The 13,229-nt window shown below is 36.7% G+C and overlaps 14 pseudogenes; all 14 read right to left on the bottom strand.

Moving 5' to 3' along the window:
• Positions 1 to 254: 254 nt before the first annotated feature.
• On the bottom strand, positions 255 to 373 carry LOC145648481 (5S ribosomal RNA; annotated as a pseudogene).
• Positions 374 to 1,601: 1,228 nt separating this feature from the next.
• LOC145648645 (5S ribosomal RNA) lies at positions 1,602 to 1,720 on the bottom strand (annotated as a pseudogene).
• Positions 1,721 to 2,511: 791 nt separating this feature from the next.
• Positions 2,512 to 2,630, bottom strand: LOC145650243 (5S ribosomal RNA; annotated as a pseudogene).
• A 789-nt stretch (positions 2,631 to 3,419) lies between these two features.
• On the bottom strand, positions 3,420 to 3,538 carry LOC145650366 (5S ribosomal RNA; annotated as a pseudogene).
• Positions 3,539 to 4,545: 1,007 nt separating this feature from the next.
• On the bottom strand, positions 4,546 to 4,664 carry LOC145650569 (5S ribosomal RNA; annotated as a pseudogene).
• A 1,007-nt stretch (positions 4,665 to 5,671) lies between these two features.
• LOC145650568 (5S ribosomal RNA) lies at positions 5,672 to 5,790 on the bottom strand (annotated as a pseudogene).
• A 790-nt stretch (positions 5,791 to 6,580) lies between these two features.
• LOC145648040 (5S ribosomal RNA) lies at positions 6,581 to 6,699 on the bottom strand (annotated as a pseudogene).
• A 790-nt stretch (positions 6,700 to 7,489) lies between these two features.
• LOC145649286 (5S ribosomal RNA) lies at positions 7,490 to 7,608 on the bottom strand (annotated as a pseudogene).
• Positions 7,609 to 8,397: 789 nt separating this feature from the next.
• Positions 8,398 to 8,516, bottom strand: LOC145647121 (5S ribosomal RNA; annotated as a pseudogene).
• Positions 8,517 to 9,306: 790 nt separating this feature from the next.
• LOC145648039 (5S ribosomal RNA) lies at positions 9,307 to 9,425 on the bottom strand (annotated as a pseudogene).
• Positions 9,426 to 10,215: 790 nt separating this feature from the next.
• Positions 10,216 to 10,334, bottom strand: LOC145650100 (5S ribosomal RNA; annotated as a pseudogene).
• Positions 10,335 to 11,124: 790 nt separating this feature from the next.
• Positions 11,125 to 11,243, bottom strand: LOC145643592 (5S ribosomal RNA; annotated as a pseudogene).
• Positions 11,244 to 12,033: 790 nt separating this feature from the next.
• Positions 12,034 to 12,152, bottom strand: LOC145649574 (5S ribosomal RNA; annotated as a pseudogene).
• A 790-nt stretch (positions 12,153 to 12,942) lies between these two features.
• On the bottom strand, positions 12,943 to 13,061 carry LOC145649539 (5S ribosomal RNA; annotated as a pseudogene).
• Between the last annotated feature and the right edge of the window lie 168 nt (positions 13,062 to 13,229).

Here is a 13,229-nt window from a genome sequence, read left to right as displayed (position 1 = left end):
ATGATAGCTTGAACATAAATTAAAGGGATGCAATACAATCTTACAGCACCTGCTATTCCCTGGTACTAAAATATTTCTATTTACTCTGTACACTTCACATACAAGCTTGTCAGTTGCAGATTAAAGTAAAGTGATGCAAAAAAAACTTACAGCATCGGCTATTCCCAGGTGCTAACAGATAGTTTTTTTTATTAATCACTGCACTTCACATTTGAGCATGTCAGCTTGAAAGTAAATTAAAGTGATGCAAGAAAAGCTTACAGCACCTGGTATTCCTAGGTAGGGTCCCACCTCAGTACTATCCAGGCCCAAACTTGCTTAGCTTCCAAGGTCAGATGAGATTGGGCTTTCTCAAGCTGGTGTGGCCGTAAGCCTTAAACACTTACTCAAATTGCCTAATCATAGCAAATATGATCAAAGACCAATCTGACAATTTTTTTTATTAATCCCTGCACTTGACATTCTAGAATGTTATCTTGAATGTAAATTAAATGATGCAATAAAAGCTTACAACATCTGGTATATGGAGGCACTAACAGACAGTTTTTTGATGAATCACTGCACTTCACATTCAGGCATGTGAGTTGGAGATTAAATGAAAGTGATGCAAAAAAAACTTACAGCATCTGCTATTCCCAGGTGCTAACAGATAGTTTGAGTTAATTATTCACTGCACTTCAAATTTGAACATGATAGCTTGAACATAAATTAAAGGGATGCAATACAATCTTAGAGCACCTGCTATTCCCTGGTACTAAAATATTTCTATTTAATCTGTACACTTCACATACAAGCTTGTCAGTTACAGATTAAAGTAAAGTGATGCAACAAAAACTTACAGCATCTGCTATTCCCAGGTGCTAACACATAGTTTTTTTAATTAATCACTGCATTTCACATCCTAGCATGTCATCTTGACAGTAAATTAAAGTGATTCAAGAGAAGCTTACAGCATCTCGTAGTCCAAGGTGCTAACAGATAGTTTTTGATGAATCACTGCACTTCACATTCAGGCATGTGAGTTGGAGAGTAAATGAAAGTGATGCAAAAAAAACTTACAGCATCGGCTATTCCCAGGTGCTAACAGATAGTTTGAGTTAATTATTCACTGCACTTCAAATTTGAACATGATAGCTTGAACATAAATTAAAGGGATGCAATACAATCTTACACCACCTGCTATTCCCTGGTACTAAAATATTTCTATTTAATCTGTACACTTCACATACAAGCTTGTCAGTTGCAGATTAAAGTAAAGTGATGCAACAAAAACTTACAGCATCTGCTATTCCCAGGTGCTAACAGATAGTTTTTTTAATTAATCACTGCATTTCACATCCTAGCATGTCATCATGACAGTAAATTAAATTGATGCGAGAGAAGCTTACAGCATCTCGTAGTCCAAGGTGCTAACAGATAGTTTTTGATGAATCACTGCACTTCACATTCAGGCACGTGAGATGGAGAGTAAATGAAAGTGATGCAAAAAAAACTTACAGCATCGGCTATTCCCAGGTGCTAACAGATAGTTTTTTTTATTAATCACTGCACTTCACATTTGAGCATGTCAGCTTGAAAGTAAATTAAAGTGATGCAATAAAAGCTTACAGCACCTGGTATTCCTAGGTAGGGTCCCACCTCAGTACTATCCAGGCCCAAACTTGCTTAGCTTCCAAGGTCAGATGAGATTGGGCATTCTCAAGCTGGTGTCGCCGTAAGCCTTAAACGCTTACTCAATTTGCCTAATCATAGCAAATATGATCAAAGACCAATCTGACAATTTTTTTTATTAATCCCTGCAATTGACATTCTAGAATGTTATCTTGAATGTAAATTAAATGATGCAATAAAAGCTTACAACATCTGGTATACGGAGGCACTAACAGACAGTTTTTTGATGAATCACTGCACTTCACATTCAGGCATGTGAGTTGGAGAGTAAATGAAAGTGATGCAAAAAAAAACTTAGAGCATCGGCTATTCCCAGGTGCTAACAGATAGTTTGAGTTAATTATTCACTGCACTTCAAATTTGAACATGATAGCTTGAACATAAATTAAAGGGATGCAATACAATCTTACAGCACCTGCTATTCCCTGGTACTAAAATATTTCTATTTAATCTGTACACTTCACATACAAGCTTGTCAGTTGCAGATTAAAGTAAAGTGATGCAACAAAAACTTACAGCATCTGCTATTCCCAGGTGCTAACAGATAGTTTTTTTAATTAATCACTGCATTTCACATCCTAGCATGTCATCTTGACAGTAAATTAAAGTGATTCAAGAGAACCTTACAGCATCTCGTAGTGCAAGGTGCTAACAGATAGTTTTTGATGAATCACTGCACTTCACATTCAGGCATGTGAGTTGGAGAGTAAATGAAAGTGATGCAAAAAAAACTTACAGCATCGGCTATTCCCAGGTGCTAACAGATAGATTTTTTTATTAATCACTGCACTTCACATTTGAGCATGTCAGCTTGAAAGTAAATTAAAGTGATGCAAGAAAAGCTTACAGCACCTGGTATCCCTAGGTAGGGTCCCACCTCAATACTATCCAGGCCCAGACTTGCTTAGCTTCCAAGGTCAGATGAGATTGGGCGTTCTCAAGCTGGTGTGGCCGTAAGCCTTAAACACTTACTCAAATTTCCTAATCATAGCAAATATGATCAAAGACCAATCTGACAATTTTTTTTATTAATCCCTGCACTTGACATTCTAGAATGTTATCTTGAATGTAAATTAAATGATGCAATAAAAGCTTACAACATCTGGTATACGGAGGCACTAACAGACATTTTTTTGATGAATCACTGCACTTCACATTCAGGCATGTGAGTTGGAGAGTAAATGAAAGTGATGCAAAAAAAAGTACAGCATCTGCTATTCCCAGGTGCTAACAGATAGTTTGAGTTAATTATTCACTGCACTTCAAATTTGAACATGATAGCTTGAACATAAATTAAAGGGATGCAATACAATCTTACAGCACCTGCTATTCCCTGGTACTAAAATATTTCTATTTAATCTGTACACTTCACATACAAGCTTGTCAGTTGCAGATTAAAGTAAAGTGATGCAACAAAAACTTACAGCATCTGCTATTCCCAGGTGCTAACAGATAGTTTTTTTAATTAATCACTGCATTTCACATCCTAGCATGTCATCTTGACAGTAAATTAAAGTGATTCAAGAGAAGCTTACAGCATCTCGTAGTCCAAGGTGCTAACAGATAGTTTTTGATGAATCACTGCACTTCACATTCAGGCATGTGAGTTGGAGAGTAAATGAAAGTGATGCAAAAAAAACTTACAGCATCGGCTATTCCCAGGTGCTAACAGATAGTTTTTTTTATTAATCACTGCACTTCACATTTGAGCATGTCAGCTTGAAAGTAAATTAAAGTGATGCAAGAAAAGCTTACAGCACCTGGTATTCCTAGGTAGAGTCCCACCTCAATACTATCCAGGCCCAAACTTGCTTAGCTTCCAAGGTCAGATGATATTGGGCGTTCTCAAGCTGGTGTGGCCGTAAGCCTTAAGCACTTACTCAAATTGCCTAATCATAGCAAATATGATCAAAGACCAATCTGACAATTTTTTTTATTAATCCCTGCACTTGACATTCTAGAATGTTATCTTGAATGTAAATTAAATGATGCAATAAAAGCTTACAACATCTGGTATACGGAGGCACTAACAGACAGTTTTTTGATGAATCACTGCACTTCACATTCAGGCATGTGAGTTGGAGAGTAAATGAAAGTGATGCAAAAAAAAGTACAGCATCTGCTATTCCCAGGTGCTAACAGATAGTTTGAGTTAATTATTCACTGCACTTCAAATTTGAACATGATAGCTTGAACATAAATTAAAGGGATGCAATACAATCTTACAGCACCTGCTATTCCCTGGTACTAAAATATTTCTATTTAATCTGTACACTTCACATACAAGCTTGTCAGTTGCAGATTAAAGTAAAGTGATGCAACAAAAACTTACAGCATCTGCTATTCCCAGGTGCTAACAGATAGTTTTTTTAATTAATCACTGCATTTCACATCCTAGCATGTCATCTTGACAGTAAATTAAAGTGATTCAAGAGAAGCTTACAGCATCTCGTAGTCCAAGGTGCTAACAGATAGTTTTTGATGAATCAAAGCACTTCACATTCAGGCATGTGAGTTGGAGAGTAAATGAAAGTGATGCAAAAAAAACTTACAGCATCGGCTATTCCCAGGTGCTAACAGATAGTTTGAGTTAATTATTCACTGCACTTCAAATTTGAACATGATAGCTTGAACATAAATTAAAGGGATGCAATACAATCTTACACCACCTGCTATTCCCTGGTACTAAAATATTTCTATTTAATCTGTACACTTCACATACAAGCTTGTCAGTTGCAGATTAAAGTAAAGTGATGCAACAAAAACTTACAGCATCTGCTATTCCCAGGTGCTAACAGATAGTTTTTTTTATTAATCACTGCACTTCACATTTGAGCATGTCAGCTTGAAAGTAAATTAAAGTGATGCAAGAAAATCTTACAGCACCTGGTATTCCTAGGTAGAGTCCCACCTCAGTACTATCCAGGCCCAAACTTGCTTAGCTTCCAAGGTCAGATGATATTGGGCGTTCTCAAGCTGGTGTGGCTGTAAGCCTTAAGCACTTACTCAAATTGCCTAATCATAGCAAATATGATCAAAGACCAATCTGACAATTTTTTTTATTAATCCCTGCACTTGACATTCTAGAATGTTATCTTGAATGTAAATTAAATGATGCAATAAAAGCTTACAACATCTGGTATACGGAGGCACTAACAGACAGTTTTTTGATGAATCACTGCACTTCACATTCAGGCATGTGAGTTGGAGAGTAAATGAAAGTGATGCAAAAAAAAGTACAGCATCTGCTATTCCCAGGTGCTAACAGATAGTTTGAGTTAATTATTCACTGCACTTCAAATTTGAACATGATAGCTTGAACATAAATTAAAGGGATGCAATACAATCTTACAGCACCTGCTATTCCCTGGTACTAAAATATTTCTATTTAATCTGTACACTTCACATACAAGCTTGTCAGTTGCAGATTAAAGTAAAGTGATGCAACAAAAACTTACAGCATCTGCTATTCCCAGGTGCTAACAGATAGTTTTTTTAATTAATCACTGCATTTCACATCCTAGCATGTCATCTTGACAGTAAATTAAAGTGATTCAAGAGAAGCTTACAGCATCTCGTAGTCCAAGGTGCTAACAGATAGTTTTTGATGAATCAAAGCACTTCACATTCAGGCATGTGAGTTGGAGAGTAAATGAAAGTGATGCAAAAAAAACTTACAGCATCGGCTATTCCCAGGTGCTAACAGATAGTTTGAGTTAATTATTCACTGCACTTCAAATTTGAACATGATAGCTTGAACATAAATTAAAGGGATGCAATACAATCTTACACCACCTGCTATTCCCTGGTACTAAAATATTTCTATTTAATCTGTACACTTCACATACAAGCTTGTCAGTTGCAGATTAAAGTAAAGTGATGCAACAAAAACTTACAGCATCTGCTATTCCCAGGTGCTAACAGATAGTTTTTTTTATTAATCACTGCACTTCACATTTGAGCATGTCAGCTTGAAAGTAAATTAAAGTGATGCAAGAAAATCTTACAGCACCTGGTATTCCTAGGTAGAGTCCCACCTCAGTACTATCCAGGCCCAAACTTGCTTAGCTTCCAAGGTCAGATGATATTGGGCGTTCTCAAGCTGGTGTGGCTGTAAGCCTTAAGCACTTACTCAAATTGCCTAATCATAGCAAATATGATCAAAGACCAATCTGACAATTTTTTTTATTAATCCCTGCACTTGACATTCTAGAATGTTATCTTGAATGTAAATTAAATGATGCAATAAAAGCTTACAACATCTGGTATACGGAGGCACTAACAGACAGTTTTTTGATGAATCACTGCACTTCACATTCAGGCATGTGAGTTGGAGAGTAAATGAAAGTCATGCAAAAAAAACGTACAGCATCTGCTATTCCCAGGTGCTAACAGATAGTTTGAGTTAATTATTCACTGCACTTCAAATTTGAACATGATAGCTTGAACATAAATTAAAGGGATGCAATACAATCTTACAGCACCTGCTATTCCCTGGTACTAAAATATTTCTATTTAATCTGTACACTTCACATACAAGCTTGTCAGTTGCAGATTAAAGTAAAGTGATGCAACAAAAACTTACAGCATCTGCTATTCCCAGGTGCTAACAGATAGTTTTTTTAATTAATCACTGCATTTCACATCCTAGCATGTCATCTTGACAGTAAATTAAAGTGATTCAAGAGAAGCTTACAGCATCTCGTAGTCCAAGGTGCTAACAGATAGTTTTTGATGAATCACTGCACTTCACATTCAGGCATGTGAGTTGGAGAGTAAATGAAAGTGATGCAAAAAAAACTTACAGCATCGGCTATTCCCAGGTGCTAACAGATAGATTTTTTTATTAATCACTGCACTTCACATTTGAGCATGTCAGCTTGAAAGTAAATTAAAGTGATGCAAGAAAAGCTTACAGCACCTGGTATTCCTAGGTAGGGTCCCACCTCAATACTATCCAGGCCCAAACTTGCTTAGCTTCCAAGGTCAGATGAGATTGGGCGTTCTCAAGCTGGTGTGGCCGTAAGCCTTAAACACTTACTCAAATTTCCTAATCATAGCAAATATGATCAAAGACCAATCTGACAATTTTTTTTATTAATCCCTGCACTTGACATTCTAGAATGTTATCTTGAATGTAAATTAAATGATGCAATAAAAGCTTACAACATCTGGTATACGGAGGCACTAACAGACAGTTTTTTGATGAATCACTGCACTTCACATTCAGGCATGTGAGTTGGAGAGTAAATGAAAGTGATGCAAAAAAAACATACAGCATCTGCTATTCCCAGGTGCTAACAGATAGTTTGAGTTAATTATTCACTGCACTTCAAATTTGAACATGATAGCTTGAACATAAATTAAAGGGATGCAATACAATCTTACAGCACCTGCTATTCCCTGGTACTAAAATATTTCTATTTAATCTGTACACTTCACATACAAGCTTGTCAGTTGCAGATTAAAGTAAAGTGATGCAACAAAAACTTACAGCATCTGCTATTCCCAGGTGCTAACAGATAGTTTTTTTAATTAATCACTGCATTTCACATCCTAGCATGTCATCTTGACAGTAAATTAAAGTGATTCAAGAGAAGCTTACAGCATCTCGTAGTCCAAGGTGCTAACAGATAGTTTTTGATGAATCAAAGCACTTCACATTCAGGCATGTGAGTTGGAGAGTAAATGAAAGTGATGCAAAAAAAACTTACAGCATCGGCTATTCCCAGGTGCTAACAGATAGTTTTTTTTATTAATCACTGCACTTCACATTTGAGCATGTCAGCTTGAAAGTAAATTAAAGTGATGCAAGAAAAGCTTACAGCACCTGGTATTCCTAGGTAGAGTCCCACCTCAGTACTATCCAGGCCCAAACTTGCTTAGCTTCCAAGGTCAGATGATATTGGGCGTTCTCAAGCTGGTGTGGCCGTAAGCCTTAAGCACTTACTCAAATTGCCTAATCATAGCAAATATGATCAAAGACCAATCTGACAATTTTTTTTATTAATCCCTGCACTTGACATTCTAGAATGTTATCTTGAATGTAAATTAAATGATGCAATAAAAGCTTACAACATCTGGTATACGGAGGCACTAACAGATAGTTTTTTGATGAATCACTGCACTTCACATTCAGGCATGTGAGTTGGAGAGTAAATGAAAGTGATGCAAAAAAAAGTACCGCATCTGCTATTCCCAGGTGCTAACAGATAGTTTGAGTTAATTATTCACTGCACTTCAAATTTGAACATGATAGCTTGAACATAAATTAAAGGGATGCAATACAATCTTACAGCACCTGCTATTCCCTGGTACTAAAATATTTCTATTTAATCTGTACACTTCACATACAAGCTTGTCAGTTGCAGATTAAAGTAAAGTGATGCAACAAAAACTTACAGCATCTGCTATTCCCAGGTGCTAACAGATAGTTTTTTTAATTAATCACTGCATTTCACATCCTAGCATGTCATCTTGACAGTAAATTAAAGTGATTCAAGAGAAGCTTACAGCATCTCGTAGTCCAAGGTGCTAACAGATAGTTTTTGATGAATCACTGCACTTCACATTCAGGCATGTGAGTTGGAGAGTAAATGAAAGTGATGCAAAAAAAACTTACAGCATCGGCTATTCCCAGGTGCTAACAGATAGTTTTTTTTATTAATCACTGCACTTCACATTTGAGCATGTCAGCTTGAAAGTAAATTAAAGTGATGCAAGAAAAGCTTACAGCACCTGGTATTCCTAGGTAGGGTCCCACCTCAGTACTATCCAGGCCCAAACTTGCTTAGCTTCCAAGGTCAGATGAGATTGGGCGTTCTCAAGCTGGTGTGGCCATAAGCCTTAAACACTTACTCAAATTTCCTAATCATAGCAAATATGATCAAAGACCAATCTGACAATTTTTTTTATTAATCCCTGCACTTGACATTCTAGAATGTTATCTTGAATGTAAATTAAATGATGCAATAAAAGCTTACAACATCTGGTATACGGAGGCACTAACAGACAGTTTTTTGATGAATCACTGCACTTCACATTCAGGCATGTGAGTTGGAGAGTAAATGAAAGTGATGCAAAAAAAACGTACAGCATCTGCTATTCCCAGGTGCTAACAGATAGTTTGAGTTAATTATTCACTGCACTTCAAATTTGAACATGATAGCTTGAACATAAATTAAAGGGATGCAATACAATCTTACAGCACCTGCTATTCCCTGGTACTAAAATATTTCTATTTAATCTGTACACTTCACATACAAGCTTGTCAGTTGCAGATTAAAGTAAAGTGATGCAACAAAAACTTACAGCATCTGCTATTCCCAGGTGCTAACAGATAGTTTTTTTAATTAATCACTGCATTTCACATCCTAGCATGTCATCTTGACAGTAAATTAAAGTGATTCAAGAGAAGCTTACAGCATCTCGTAGTCCAAGGTGCTAACAGATAGTTTTTGATGAATCACTGCACTTCACATTCAGGCATGTGAGTTGGAGAGTAAATGAAAGTGATGCAAAAAAAACTTACAGCATCGGCTATTCCCAGGTGCTAACAGATAGATTTTTTTATTAATCACTGCACTTCACATTTGAGCATGTCAGCTTGAAAGTAAATTAAAGTGATGTAAGAAAAGCTTACAGCACCTGGTATTCCTAGGTAGGGTCCCACCTCAATACTATCCAGGCCCAAACTTGCTTAGCTTCCAAGGTCAGATGAGATTGGGCGTTCTCAAGCTGGTGTGGCCGTAAGCCTTAAACACTTACTCAAATTTCCTAATCATAGCAAATATGATCAAAGACCAATCTGACAATTTTTTTTATTAATCCCTGCACTTGACATTCTAGAATGTTATCTTGAATGTAAATTAAATGATGCAATAAAAGCTTACAACATCTCGTATACGGAGGCACTAACAGACAGTTTTTTGATGAATCACTGCACTTCACATTCAGGCATGTGAGTTGGAGAGTAAATGAAAGTGATGCAAAAAAAACGTACAGCATCTGCTATTCCCAGGTGCTAACCGATAGTTTGAGTTAATTATTCACTGCACTTCAAATTTGAACATGATAGCTTGAACATAAATTAAAGGGATGCAATACAATCTTACAGCACCTGCTATTCCCTGGTACTAAAATATTTCTATTTAATCTGTACACTTCACATACAAGCTTGTCAGTTGCAGATTAAAGTAAAGTGATGCAACAAAAACTTACAGCATCTGCTATTCCCAGGTGCTAACAGATAGTTTTTTTAATTAATCACTGCATTTCACATCCTAGCATGTCATCTTGACAGTAAATTAAAGTGATTCAAGAGAAGCTTACAGCATCTCGTAGTCCAAGGTGCTAACAGATAGTTTTTGATGAATCACTGCACTTCACATTCAGGCATGTGAGTTGGAGAGTAAATGAAAGTAATGCAAAAAAAACTTACAGCATCGGCTATTCCCAGGTGCTAACAGATAGTTTTTTTTATTAATCACTGCACTTCACATTTGAGCATGTCATCTTGAAAGTAAATTAAAGTGATGCAAGAAAAGCTTACAGCACCTGGTATTCCTAGGTAGGGTCCCACCTCAGTACTATCCAGGCCCAAACTTGCTTAGCTTCCAAGGTCAGATGAGATTGGGCATTCTCAAGCTGGTGTGCCCGCAAGCCTTAAACACTTACTCAAATTTCCTAATCATAGCAAATATGATCAAAGACCAATCTGACAATTTTTTTTATTAATCCCTGCACTTGACATTCTAGAATGTTATCTTGAATGTAAATTAAATGATGCAATAAAAGCTTACAACATCTGGTATACGGAGGCACTAACAGACAGTTTTTTGATGAATCACTGCACTTCACATTCAGGCATGTGAGTTGGAGAGTAAATGAAAGTGATGCAAAAAAAACGTACAGCATCTGCTATTCCCAGGTGCTAACAGATAGTTTGAGTTAATTATTCACTGCACTTCAAATTTGAACATGATAGCTTGAACATAAATTAAAGGGATGCAATACAATCTTACAGCACCTGCTATTCCCTGGTACTAAAATATTTCTATTTAATCTGTACACTTCACATACAAGCTTGTCAGTTGCAGATTAAAGTAAAGTGATGCAACAAAAACTTACAGCATCTGCTATTCCCAGGTGCTAACAGATAGTTTTTTTAATTAATCACTGCATTTCACATCCTAGCATGTCATCTTGACAGTAAATTAAAGTGATTCAAGAGAAGCTTACAGCATCTCGTAGTCCAAGGTGCTAACAGATAGTTTTTGATGAATCACTGCACTTCACATTCAGGCATGTGAGTTGGAGAATAAATGAAAGTGATGCAAAAAAAACTTACAGCATCTGCTATTCCCAGGTGCTAACAGATAGTTTTTTTTATTAATCACTGCACTTCACATTTGAGCATGTCAGCTTGAAAGTAAATTAAAGTGATGCAAGAAAAGCTTACAGCACCTGGTATTCCTAGGTAGGGTCCCACCTCAGTACTATCCAGGCCCAAACTTGCTTAGCTTCCAACGTCAGATGAGATTGGGCGTTCTCAAGCTGGTGTGCCCGCAAGCCTTAAACACTTACTCAAATTTCCTAATCATAGCAAATATGATCAAAGACCAATCTGACAATTTTTTTTATTAATCCCTGCACTTGACATTCTAGAATGTTATCTTGAATGTAAATTAAATGATGCAATAAAAGCTTACAACATCTGGTATACGGAGGCACTAACAGACAGTTTTTTGATGAATCACTGCACTTCACATTCAGCCATGTGAGTTGGAGAGTAAATGAAAGTGATGCAAAAAAAACGTACAGCATCTGCTATTCCCAGGTGCTAACCGATAGTTTGAGTTAATTATTCACTGCACTTCAAATTTGAACATGATAGCTTGAACATAAATTAAAGGGATGCAATACAATCTTACAGCACCTGCTATTCCCTGGTACTAAAATATTTCTATTTAATCTGTACACTTCACATACAAGCTTGTCAGTTGCAGATTAAAGTAAAGTGATGCAACAAAAACTTACAGCATCTGCTATTCCCAGGTGCTAACAGATAGTTTTTTTAATTAATCACTGCATTTCACATCCTAGCATGTTATCTTGAATGTAAATTAAAGTGATTCAATAGAAGCTTACAGCATCTCGTAGTCCAAGGTGCTAACAGATAGTTTTTGATGAATCACTGCACTTCACATTCAGGCATGTGAGTTGGAGAGTAAATGAAAGTGATGCAAAAAAAACTTACAGCATCGGCTATTCCCAGGTGCTAACAGATAGTTTTTTTTATAAATCACTGCACTTCACATTTCAGCATGTCAGCTTGAAAGTAAATTAAAGTGATGCAAGAAAAGCTTACAGCACCTGGTATTGCTAGGTAGGGTCCCACCTCAGTACTATCCAGGCCCAAACTTGCTTAGCTTCCAAGGTCAGATGAGATTGGGCGTTCTCAAGCTGGTGTGGCCGTAAGCCTTAAACACTTACTCAAATTTCCTAATCATAGCAAATATGATCAAAGACCAATCTGACAATTTTTTTTATTAATCCCTGCACTTCACATTCTAGATTGTTATCTTGAATGTAAATTAAATGATGCAATAAAAGCTTACAACATCTCGTATACGGAGGCACTAACAGACAGTTTTTTGATGAATCACTGCACTTCACATTCAGGCATGTGAGTTGGAGAGTAAATGAAAGTGATGCAAAAAAAACGTACAGCATCTGCTATTCCCAGGTGCTAACCGATAGTTTGAGTTAATTATTCACTGCACTTCAAATTTGAACATGATAGCTTGAACATAAATTAAAGGGATGCAATACAATCTTACAGCACCTGCTATTCCCTGGTACTAAAATATTTCTATTTAATCTGTACACTTCACATACAAGCTTTTCAGTTGCAGATTAAAGTAAAGTGATGCAACAAAAACTTACAGCATCTGCTATTCCCAGGTGCTAACAGAAAGTTTTTTTAATTAATCACTGCATTTCACATCCTAGCATGTCATCTTGACAGTAAATTAAAGTGATTCAAGAGAAGCTTACAGCATCTCGTAGTCCAAGGTGCTAACAGATAGTTTTTGATGAATCACTGCACTTCACATTCAGGCATGTGAGTTGGAGAGTAAATGAAAGTGATGCAAAAAAAACTTACAGCATCGGCTATTCCCAGGTGCTAACAGATATTTTTTTTTATTAATCACTGCACTTCACATTTGAGCATGTCAGCTTGAAAGTAAATTAAAGTGATGCAAGAAAAGCTTACAGCACCTGGTATTCCTAGGTAGGGTCCCACCTCAGTACTATCCAGGCCCAAACTTGCTTAGCTTCCAAGGTCAGATGAGATTGGGCGTTCTCAAGCTGGTGTGCCCGCAAGCCTTAAACACTTACTCAAATTTCCTAATCATAGCAAATATGATCAAAGACCAATCTGACAATTTTTTTTATTAATCCCTGCACTTGACATTCTAGAATGTTATCTTGAATGTAAATTAAATGATGCAATAAAAGCTTACAACATCTGGTATACGGAGGCGCTAACAGAC

Source organism: Electrophorus electricus, chromosome 13 (genome assembly GCF_041902795.1).
Source record: "Electrophorus electricus isolate QZ-2024a chromosome 13, ASM4190279v1, whole genome shotgun sequence".
NCBI lineage: Eukaryota > Metazoa > Chordata > Actinopteri > Gymnotiformes > Gymnotidae > Electrophorus > Electrophorus electricus.
Note: the sequence above shows the minus strand (reverse complement) of the source record. Positions and strands in the feature narration are given on the sequence as shown.